General features: G+C 38.7%; 1 long non-coding RNA gene across 1 annotated transcript; it reads left to right on the top strand.

Annotated features, from left to right (window-relative positions):
- The first annotated feature begins 1,386 nt into the window (after positions 1-1,386).
- Positions 1,387-4,069, top strand: LOC108945264 (uncharacterized). The gene is made up of 2 exons (XR_011413618.1): positions 1,387-3,804; positions 3,891-4,069. It is a non-coding gene; the product is annotated as an uncharacterized lncRNA (long non-coding RNA).
- The last annotated feature ends 8,258 nt before the right edge of the window (positions 4,070-12,327 follow it).

Raw genomic sequence — 12,327 nt, 5'->3', positions numbered from 1 at the left:
CCATGTAAGAACAATGCACATATTTTCTCAACTTCTAGTTTTTCTAATCTCATATAAAGAGTACAAATTTTCGTACGCTTAGTTCTTAAAATGGTAAAAAGATAACCTTCTTTTCTTGTGAGAAAATAATTTCTATCTTTATAAAAAGAAAATCTCATATTATTTGTATAATTTAAAGCATATTCGGAAGTAGTAATATTAATAACTATATAAAATCATATTTTTCAAACTTTTTACAAAAATATTTCACTCAAAATACCATATCAAACGTATATATCGGTATCAATGTTGTTAAACTCACGGAATGAAACATTCTTTCTTTCAACAATGCTTCTTCACTCTCTCTTTCACATACTCTCTCTCTTTCAAAACCCTATCAATTGCTCTATAATCTTTCATCTTTATTTTTCCTACTGAATTTCTCTCGTACCTTTAACTCAACTCTATCTACCTTCTTTGTGCTATTCCCTTTCATTACAAAACGAAAAAACTGTTTATTCACACTGCTACTTTTTATATTTTTTCCTCACCATATATATATGCTAACTTTTATGCCAATGAAGTTGTCCGAAGAAATCCATCCCCCGTCCCCGGTTTCAGGAAAAAATTGGTATTCCCTCTGTAATTACTGGTTAATCCTTTCAAAGTTAATATTTATTATTTACGCCTTATTCTTTTATACTTGACTCTTATAAAATTGTATGAACGCTAATCTAATTTTATCTAATTATATAGGTGTGGACAAAAAAGGATGCCAAGAAGCAATCAAAAGATTGAGGTACATTCTGTGGGAGTATTTTCAAAATTTAAATAGCCAAGTATCTTTGGTCTATTCCAATATCCCCCATGTGGCATTCTTTCTCTTGGTTTTGGGTAAGTGGCATAATCCAAGTATCAAGTGGCAGAGGAGACATAACACTTGTCTCTTTGCAAGAAAAGTTTTTGACAAGTAGATGAACACTTGTCATTTTCTTACATAATTCTTACAACTATAAATACCCACTTCCTATACCATCCGAAGATACCAACAAATATTTTATTCTCTCATGATTGCTAATGATTAGTAATCATCACTACAAGCCTTCTCATTTTCAATTACGCCTTGCCTTTTGTGTGTTCCAATTTTTTTTATAACCTATGTTTATTTCCTCTTTTCAAACTTTCTGGTATTATTTAATTTTGCTGATTCCCGTATCCTCTAAATAAATAGAGATGAGTTTGTTTAATCCTGGAGAAATATTTCACATTGCTGAAATAGTTTTTTAAGACAGTGTCCACCACGACTCAAGCCAATTCGTGTATTTGCGCTCACAAATATTATTGCAGTATTATTATTATTATTATCGTTATTTTCCGATGTCATTTCCCTACACATTCCAAATCTTCTTCACTAAGTATTATGCTTTTTTTCACAATTCATAACTGATGCAGTAAAAATTCTGGAAAACTATAATTTTCCCCCTAATTAATAAGACCTAAAGATTCTAAAACACTTGCAGAAATCCAATGATTCTTCACTATTATGATATTTTCACAATTGATACTGCATGTGTCTCTGATATGAAGTACAAGAATATCGTATTATTGCTAATATTTTTTCCAAACAAAGTTGGACAACAATGTTTTTAAATATTGATTATATATAGATTCTTATTGTATTAGTATTATTATATTTGTCCTGCTCAATTCTTTTGTGTTCTGATTCACAAGCGACATATGCATTTAAGACTGCAATAAAAGCCTCTTACTCTTCTTCTTTCTCTTCCTATTAAACTCACACCTTCGATAATAATATTTATAAATGTTGCCTTCCATGATCGTAATGGATAACAACTGGATGAATCATGCTATCTATGGATAAAATAAGGATAAAATAGAGGTCAAGCCTTCAACAACAATATCTAAAGATGAGGTCGTGCCTTAAACCATAATATCTATAAATGTTGTTTTACATATAGTTTAGTGTTATGGAGTTTAGACTATATTAGATTTTTATTATTTGGTATTGAATAGTAGTTCAACTTCGTGTTACTTCTCTTCCTCCAAAACTCACACATTTAACAACAATATCTATAAATGTTATTTATATACACTTTAGTTATATGAAGTTTATATTATATTAGATTTTTATCGTAGCCTCAGAAATTGATATTGGATATTCGTTCAACTTCCTCCTCTGTTAGCACTTCCTTCTCTACACTTTGTTGTTCTGCTTGAAGCAGCATATGCATTAAACATAATGACAACATTGTAATGATCAGGAAGATATATAGTTTTCCCAGCAAAATTGTAATGCCTTATTATATTTATTTGATATTATTGTTGAAGGTGTGACCTCTTTCTAATCCTTGTTTTATCTATAGATATCAGGATTCATCCAGTTGTTATCCACTGCAAGCGTGGGAAGATAACATTTATAGATATTATTGTCGAAAGCGTGAGTTTAATATGAAGAGAAAGAAGCGTAAGAGGCATGACTTTTGAATGAGTAAAACGAGCTATATTTTTTGGAGGAAGAAAGAGCAAGATATAAGAAAAACATGAGGTAAAAACACATCATAATGCAGCAAACAAAAAGTGAGGAAGAAAGATGGGAATTACAGTGGCGATGATGAAATATGAGGAAGAGTAAACAATATATTTTAGTGTTATAGGGTTTAGACTATATTATATTCTTTTTATAGCCTTAGATTTTGGTATTGCATAGTAGTTCAACTTTCTGTTACTTCTCTTCCTCCAAAACTCACGCATTTGATAACAATATCTATAAATGTTGTTTATATATAATTTAGTGATATGAAGTTTTGGCTATATTAGATTTTCATCGTAAAAGCATCATAAGAAAGAAGATTTGGAATGGTGATGTGATGTCCTAATCTTCCTCCCACTCGCTAGACCTAAACAAATTCTTCCTTTTTCTTGGAGGAGAAGAAGAATACGAAATCCATTATCGGAGAAGTCTGACTATGATCATTCAGATCAAAGGTCCTATTATCTCAAGGGTAATGCAATATAGATGGAAACATTAATTATACAAACTCATCAAAGTGAGTTAGCAAAAATCTTACACTTTTTTTCTTCCAATTATAACTTTTGTTAGTCAATGTGGAAGCTTTTGTTTTCCATTGTTAACGTGATGATATAAATGGGGGGTTCTGTAATACAAGTAGGAAATGTGATGTGTTTAATGTAAATCGATTCGTTACTTCTAAATTTCTGTACTAAAGGATGCAGCTAATTCTGTGTGCATATTAGTAGACATTGATAGTACTTTACCAGACAATGACTTCATATATCAACCAGGGCTTGGATCAGTCATCTGAAGGATATCTTGCTGGTTGTTCTAACGATTCTAAGATGCATTTGATCCCTAAGGATATGTACGTCTCTATTAGCTTTTCTCCGTTAGATTGTTCATCTTTTATAGAAAGAATGTTTATCTTCTTTAGAATGAAGGATCATTCTGACCAACTATTTTGTTGAAAACAGTAAATTGCCTGAGGCCTAACTAATATTCTGAGCTTCTTTATTATGCCAGGTAGCAAAACATATATAAAGACTCCTCTCTGAAGATTGCCTACTTTGTTGTCTATCCATTTTCTTTTACTAAACGATGCAGTGCTCATCGAGATATGACTCTGAAAGACATTAATCAACAGATACGTACCACACAATCAAAGTCAAGGCAAAATAGTAGATCCTTATATTTTGAACATCCAAATCAGCATTCTCTAGCAAGCTTGGCGTTTGGAAGACCACAATACAGACTGAAGGAGGAAAGCATTAACGTTGTGAGGACCAAAGGTTAATTAGTTTATTGTCGCCTATTCATTTTTTGAGGCTATGTTGCTCCATTTCTTTTGTGGGATCATTTTATGTGTTTGCGACAGTTTAGCAGAAGAGACGCGGACAGAGCATAACAGAGATGGAGAGAGCTGATTGTTCTATTTCGATTTGGGGATGTAAAGCATTGTCCCACTTTTTACTCTAAAGGATCGGTTACTTCTTATTTGACTTGTGATGTTGTGGTGATGAATCTTGCTGATATAGCATTCATATATTTTACTTTTCTTTTCTTTTTTCGTTTTCCATCTACTTTTTGCAGGGCTCCCAGTAAATATAAATTCATATAAACTTGTGATATTAAATATTAGGAAATTACAGAAAGATTCTTCTAGGTTCATGTTCTATTTTTTTTTCTTTTTTGTGATGTGGAATATCTTTTTCTATATTATATTGTGTTTTTCATTGTTCATAGAAGTTTGTTTCATTTGTTGTTTATAGAATGTTTTATTATTTAGAACAACGGTACCTTATGTAAAGGATTTAACCAAATCTCACAAGGGTTCTCTTCTCATATATATCTATGGAATTATATGCTTTGAGTTCATCTAAAAGTTTGTCATATATAATAAAACTGGCAATGAATTACGAGAGAGACAGAGAGATAAAGAGAGAGATTAATATTTTCTTGAAAAGTTTTTGAGGGAGGAGGCCTATGGAATGTGAAAGCAATAATTGAGTTTAAGAAGGGAGCTATTTCTACTTTCATACCGTTATGAGCATAAAGCTTCTTCTGTTTAAGAAATTGACATGCTTTGTGACGTAAAGCTTTTCTGTTTTACTTGTGCCAAATACACTTGGTAGCGGAGGCAGAATTTCGCAATAACGGAGTCAAGCTCTCTACTCAAAGAAAACACACCCAACGTAAAGGGATACGTGTAAAAGTATGTAAAACTCTCACTAGATAGGGTTATTCGCTCTGTTAGATCAGGAGAAACAATGTCCAAATCTTGGCAGTGGCAGTCTTCCTCCACAACAGAAATACTAGAAGGACGGATGGAAGAAGGATATCTGCTAATGGCCTACGTGCGAGGGTTAGCTGAAGGGAATTTCTCTTCGAAATCTTTTGTTGTAACAAGACTTCTAGGGATGATGGTGCCCACTGTTGCTTTTGCCCTTTGAAGAGTTGGTGTTCTTTGCACAAGAAGCCATTATATGTTATGTATAAAGGAAAAGCTTTTTCCGTTTGAAGGAAGTTAAAGAAATGTTGAATAATAATAATGAGAGTTTTAGAGAGTTTGACGAGTTATAGAGTATGAGTGAAGAAGGTTGATGCGTACAAGTAAAGGTTTAGGCGGCTAAATTCGTGACCATGATTATCTCGATAACCGGCAAAAGCTATGCTGAATCGTGGGATGACGCGTGTTCAGAGCATTAAATGCGGAGAGATGTGCGTCTAATCAACGTCATTTCAGAAGGAATCATAGTAGTTCCCGCCAAAAAGAGCGTATCTACCAACTTTTCGATGATACAAAGATATGTCACCGGAAAGCAGGGGGACTATCTGTATACAGCAAAATACGTTATGATACGTGGCCGCTTAAGAGAATGACACGTGGAACTTAAGGAGGGGGATAGTTAGAACCGACAACAATTATCCCATTTGTTACCGAAAAAAATAACACTCGTAAAAATGCAACAAATACCCTTCGACACGTAGCATTTAATAGAAAATATTCCACAGGATTTAGTGCGCTGTCCATTACAGAGAATTTATCATTTATGCTCACCGTTACACCTTCATCAATGGCCCTCATAATTGACATTAAAGAAGGGCACGATCCTAGGACCTTCTTCCCTAGGCGTAGCTATAAATAGTGAGCTCTATTATCATTGTAAAGGAAACGACTTTACTAGCAAATTTACGCTATAATCGATCAAAAGCTTTCCATAATTTTACTTTCTTGTTCCTTGTTTTCATCACTATTGTGCCCGGAAGCTCTGCCCTCCGAATTACTATTTTTCGTGATTTTACCTTCATTTCAAGACTAAGTATTGCGTATTTATTTAATTATTTTATTATTTCAGGATCAAATTAATTCACTTGTCTAGAAAGCACGTATAAATTCAACTGTACCATTTTACGGGTAAACAGTTTGGCGCCCACCGTGGGGCCTAGACAACCCTGTAATTAAGTTGATCCTTGCATCTTTTACTAACGTGTTTTTATTATTTGTCTTAGCAAAAAATCATAAGAAATGACAGATAATGGTGTTAACAACACACATAATCCTAAGGTTCAAGGAGACCAGCCTCATCTCCAGGATTCAATCAGTGATACCCACAATGAGGGGAACGATGCCACGCCGGTCAACGACAAGCGGTACCCACGACATATACGGGAGGCAACTCTCGATGACGCTTAAGAGGAGCATGTTGTTGATGCGGTAAGTGTCCTACAAGAGCAACAAACAATCATTCTAGGCCACCTCACACGATAGGATAAGGTTATGACGGACTTGAAGCATGCGTTATCGGGGGCTTCCAATAATGTGAATAGACGAGGTCCAGTTCCTTCCGGCGCTCCCGCAAATCAAACAATGTAGAGGGTTGACAAAAACACCTTGAGGGGCGAGGTTGGTTCCGATGGGGCTGGGGGGAGCGGATCCGACCCTAGTAACAAAAATGACCCCTTCAAGAATGAACTCTTACGGTTTATGAGAGAAGTGAATACCCGCATGGACAAAATCCCGGGCGCACCACTAACGCTGAAAGGTCCAGACTCAAAGAAGTATACTCAGTTGCCGTACAAACCGAGCGCGATGCCAGAATTAATCTCGAAGCGGTTTAAAATGCTCGACGTGCCAAAGTATGATGGAACTTCAGACCCTCAGGAGAATAACACCACCTATACAACGACGGTGATGGGGAATAATTTAGCTCCTCACGAGATTGAATCTGTTTTGCTAAAAACATTTGGAGAGACTCTCACGAGGGGAGCCTTGACATGGTATTCGCTGTTACCCAAGCATTCCATAGATTCCTTTGAGATACTCGCAGATTCTTTTATTAAGGCTTATGCCGGGGCTAGAAAGGTGCAGGCCCAAAAGGCAGACATATTCAAAATTGCACAAAGAGAATCCGAGTTGCTGCGAGAGTTCGTTACCCGATTCCAAAAGGAGAGGATATTGCTCCTGGCTGTTCCATATGAATGGGCGGCTGAAGCATTCACCAAGGGTCTGAATCCGAGAAGTTCAAAACGCTTCCCAAAAACTTATGGAAAGCTTGCTTGAGTTCTAAGCAGCGACTTGGATATTAAAAATAAGGATCGAAGGTGATCAGGTTGGCTTAGCGTCGTCGGCAAAAGGACGGGAGAAGAATAAAGAAATATCAAAAGACGATTTTGACATGGACAGATGGTTTGCAAGGGGTCGGTTTTGCCTTACGAATGGACCAAAGGCCGCGGCAGAGGCTTCCGGTCAGTAGACAGGTTCGCTACCGACAGAAAGACTGATCGCGGTCAGAACAATAGATGAATGCAGGACAAAGAAGCATCAGGTACGGGGGATCCTTCCTACCCTAAGCTTTCAGAATACAATTTCAATATCAGTGTAGTAGAGTTGGTATCAACAATGAGAAACATCAAAGAAGCACGTTTCCCGAAGCCAATGAGATCCAATCCCAGCTAGAGAGATCCCAACTTGTGGTGTGAATACCTCGGGACAAATGGCCAACATGCTGGGGACTGCCGACATCTCCGGAAAGAAGTGGTAACACTATTGAAGAATGGGCATCTCAGAGAATTCTTAAGTGACTGGGCCAAGAATAACCACGGTCGCAATCAGGATAACGCAGAACCCTTAATAGCAAGAGAAGATCCCCCACACCAGACGATCAACATGATCTTCGGGGGGAACGAGATCAACGGGGTCACCTTCTCGGCAACAAAAAATACGAAAGTATCAATAACCCATGGCAAGTGACTCCAGGAAGTTGCTGAAGATGACATCACTTGTGCAGAGGAGGACGCAGAAGGATTGTTGCTACCGCACAACGACGCATTGGTAATTTCTTTAAATGTGCTAGAATTTAAAATCAAACGTTTTCTAGTGGATCCACGAAATTCAGCCAATATAATACAATGGACAGTATTGGAGCAAGCTAAACTCACCGGAAGCATCATTATGGCCACGAAACTCCTCACCGGATTCAACCTCGCGAGTGTGACAACCTGAGGAGATATTTTGTTGCCCACGAACGCTGAAGAAGTGATGAAAATGACTCATTTTGAAGTGGTGGATGGTGATATGTGATATAATATTATTCTAGGAAGACAATGGTTGCACGAGATTAGAGTTGTACTATTAACATATCATCAGTTGCTGAAATTTCCAATGGCAGAAGAAATTAAATAGATAAGAGGCGACCAACTGGCTGCAAGGGAGATGAATGCGATTTCGGTCTCCAGTATGAAAGAGGATGAGCACGCAACATAGAAACTACAGGAATCGGCGCCCGCTCCCGAATCGAATGAAGTTAGCCCGAGGATAGAGGCGTCAGAATCTTATCAGGTGCCAAGGTATTTCCAGGTACCAGAAGAGACGGATGAAACAAAATCCATGATGGAAGAGCTTGAGCAAGTTGCATTGTTTGAAAAGTTCTTAGAAAGGAAATTCCACTTGGGGACAGGACTGCGCCCCGAGCTCAGGTCTGGCTTTATTGAATTTATTAAATTTAATGCCGATTGTTTTGCATGGTCGCATGCGGACATGACAGGGATCCCAACGGAGGTGGCCGTACACAAGCTAAGTTTGGATCACAACATCCCTTTGGTAAGACAAAAAAAGCACCTAATTACAGAGGGCAGGAATAAATTCGTCAAAGAAGAGGTAACTCGCTTACTTGATATCGGTTCGATCCGAGAGGTAAAATATCTAGACTGGCTAGCTAAGGTAGTAGTAGTTCCTAAGAAGAATAATAAATTTTGCATGTGTGTAGATTATAAGGACTTGAATAAGTCGTGCCCGAAAGACTTGTTCCCAATGCCAAACATCGATCAAATGATTGATGCAACGGTCGAGCACGGGTTAATGAGTTTCCTCGATACTTATTCTGGGTACAACCAAATTAAGATGAACCTTGAGGATCAGGAAAAAACTTCATTTATAATGAATTTTAGCATATATTGCTATAATGTGATGCCTTTTGGGTTGAAGAACGCCGGATCAGCAACTCGTAAACAAGATGTTTGAAAAACAAATAGGGAAAAGTATGGAAGTTTATATAGAAGATATGCTCGTTAAGTCGTTGAATGAAGGTGACTACCTTAAGCATCTGCAATAAACTTTTGACATCCCAAGGAAGCATAACATGAAGCTTAACCCCGAGAAGTGTGTGTTCGGGGTCAGCTCCCACAAGTTCCTAGGATTTTTGGTATCACAAAGAGGTATTGAGGTAAATCCCGATAAGATCAAGGCCATCGAAGACATCCCAGACCAGCTGTCAAGCATGAAAGAAGTCCAAAGGCTCATGAGGAGATTGTCCGCTTTGAGCAGGTTCATTTCCCGGTCATCAAAGAAATGCCACCATTTCTTCGCAATGCTCAAAAAGAAAAATAACTTCGAATGGACCCCGAAGTGCGAGCAGGCTTTGAGAGATTGAAAAGGTACTTGTCAAGCCCTCTGTTACTTTCAAAACCAAAGGAAACACTGTTGGTCTACCTCGTAGTCTCGGAAGTAGTGGTAAGTGAAGTTTTAATCTGTGAGGATGAAGGTATGCAATCTCCCATTTATTATGTTAGTAAAATTTTAATGGGAGCAGAAACTTGCTGCCCGCATTCGGAGAAGCTGGCCTTAGCTCTCATAGTTTCCGCTCGAAAACTGAGGCCCTACTTCCAATGTCACCCGATAGCTGTGATGACCACATTTGCCCTACGGAACATCCTTCACAAAGCCGAACTCTCGGGTAGGTTGGCTAAATGGGCCGTTAAAATGAGTGAATTCGATATAGAATACAAACCAAGGACTGCGATTAAGTCACAAGTCTTGGCTGACTTTATGGCCGATTTCAGTCCAGGATTGCTACCTCTAGCAACCAAAGAGGCAGTAATGGTGTCAGAATTGACATTGGGAGTTTGGACCTTATTTACGGACGGAGCCTCCAATGTAAAAAGGGTTAGGGCTTGGCATAGTATTAACCACACCTTCGGGAGAAACCTTAAGGCAAGCCATCATAATGGTCCCTTTAACTAACAATGAAGCAGAGTATGAGGCTTTGATTGCAGGACTGAAACTGGCTCGGGGACTAGATTCCGAGGTCATAGAAATCAAGTGCGACTCACAACTGGTGGTAAATCAGGTCTATGGGATCTTCGAACCGAAAGAGGAGCACATGCAATAATACGTAGTGAAGGTCCAGACTCTGCTGGCTCGATTTCGGGAGTGGTCCATTACTCAAATCTTGAGGGAAGAAAATATAGAAGCGGATACAATGGCTAACCACAGTTCATCAATAGAAATGAAGGGATCAGAGTCCGGGACGGTAGTATAACTGATGCACTAGGTCCTGGATGCATATAGCTACTACGAGGTAAATACTACTAATTTGGTCTGGGACTAGAGGAATGAGGCCATCGATTATCTCGAGCACGAAAAATTTCCCAAAGATTCCAAGGCATCTCGGGCGCTGCGTGTCAAAGAAACATGGTATAGCTTCAAAGGAGGCCAATTATACAAAAATTATTTCCAAGGCTTGCTGGCCCGATATTTGGGAGCATCCGAAGCTAATTACATTATGCGAAAAGTCCACGAAGGGATATGCGAAAACCATTCGGGCGCAGATTCTTTAGTGCTAAAACTGGTAAGGGCAGGATATTATTGGCCCCGTATGGAACAAGACGCCAAAGCTTTCGTATAAAAATGCGATAAGTGCCGACACTATGCACCGCTGGTACCTCAATCGGCAGAACCACTACATTCAGTTCTGTCTCCGTGGTAGCTCATGAAATGGGGGATGGACATCGACGGACCACTGCCGCCGGCTCCCGGTAAGGTAAGATTTATTTTTATTTTAACTGATTATTTTTCTAAGTAGGTGGAAGCAGGTCCTTATCAGAAGATCGGTGAACATGAAGTGGTGGATTTCTTGTGCGAAAATATAATTTGCAGGTTCAGAATACGAAAAGAAATAGCATGCGATAATGGGTCACAATGTATCGGCGCAAAGAGCACAAAGTTCCATGAAGATTTGAAAATAAAGAGAATGATATCTTCACCCTATTATCCGAGCACAAATGGTCAAGTATAGTCAACGAACAAAGTGATTATACAAAACCTCAAGAAAAAGGTAACGACTAAAGGTAAATGGCCTAAGGAACTACCCGTAGTTTTATGGGCATACCGAACGACAGCCAAATTGAGCATGGGGGAACTCTTTTTTCCTTTATGTACAGAGCAGAAGCCTTAGTTTTGGTGGAATTAGGGGAGCCTACCTTAATTTATTTCCAGGCAAGCAAAAAAGCGAACAACGAAGCGATGTTGGTCAACTCGGAGTTACTCGATGAGCGCAGGGACTTGGCCCATATAAGAATGGTGGCACAGAAGCAGAGAATGGAATCGAAGAGCCAGTCTTCGTTATTTCAAAGTGGGAGATTTGGTTCTAAGGAAAGTAACTCAGAACACCCAGGAACTCAACGCAGGGAAGCTAGCTCTAACCTAGGAAGGCCTCTATCGGGTTTCAGCTGTCACTGGGAAAGGTTCATACGAGTTAGAGAATCAGAGTGGAGAAAAGTTTCCAAGCAACTAGAACGTGGCACACCTCAAGAGATATTATTACTGACAATCATCACCTGTGCTGAAAGTATGTGCTGCACTCTTTTTCCCTTCGTCCAATGTTTGTCCTAATTGGATTTTTCTAGCAAGGTGTTTAACGAGGCATCAACAGAAAGCATACTACGAAGAAAGTTTCAACGGCAACGATAAGACCTTTAATAGAAAGGCACACAAGCAAAGAACCACTCTGGGGCGGTTAGATAATCTTTGACTCAATAGCAAAGTTCCCACCAGGAAAATGAGTTTGCTATCCAGCAAAGGATATCCGACCGTTCACAAGTGCAAACCACTAGAGGATTGTTATATAGTCTTTTGCTCGATAGCATAAATTCGTAAGGGGAAGCGAAGTTTGTTATCGAGCAGAAGACTGTCTAGCAATTCATTAGTGGGATCCTCGAAGGTGCAAGATTCCAGTGTTCCAATTTAAATTCTTTACATTAGATTGGGGGGGGGGGGGGGGATGATATGAGAATGCAGCAACAACGACTTCCACGTCGATCGGAGCATGAAAATCGGGAACATAATTGTGTCATCGAGACCGGGGACTGCGCGACCAGCCCCGTAGAAACAAGTTGTACGAATTAGCCACAAGAAATGGAAATTTCTCTTTAACATAACGAATGCTTACGTACTTTTTGAAAATGAAAGGAATAAAATAAAGTCCTTTTATTTTTTATCTTGTTTCTTGTCTGATCGATGAATTAATTTTATCATT

Source organism: Nicotiana tomentosiformis, chromosome 2, assembly GCF_000390325.3.
Source record: "Nicotiana tomentosiformis chromosome 2, ASM39032v3, whole genome shotgun sequence".
NCBI lineage: Eukaryota > Viridiplantae > Streptophyta > Magnoliopsida > Solanales > Solanaceae > Nicotiana > Nicotiana tomentosiformis.
The sequence above is the reverse complement of the archived record's forward strand: the minus strand, read 5'-3'. Positions and strand labels throughout refer to the sequence as shown.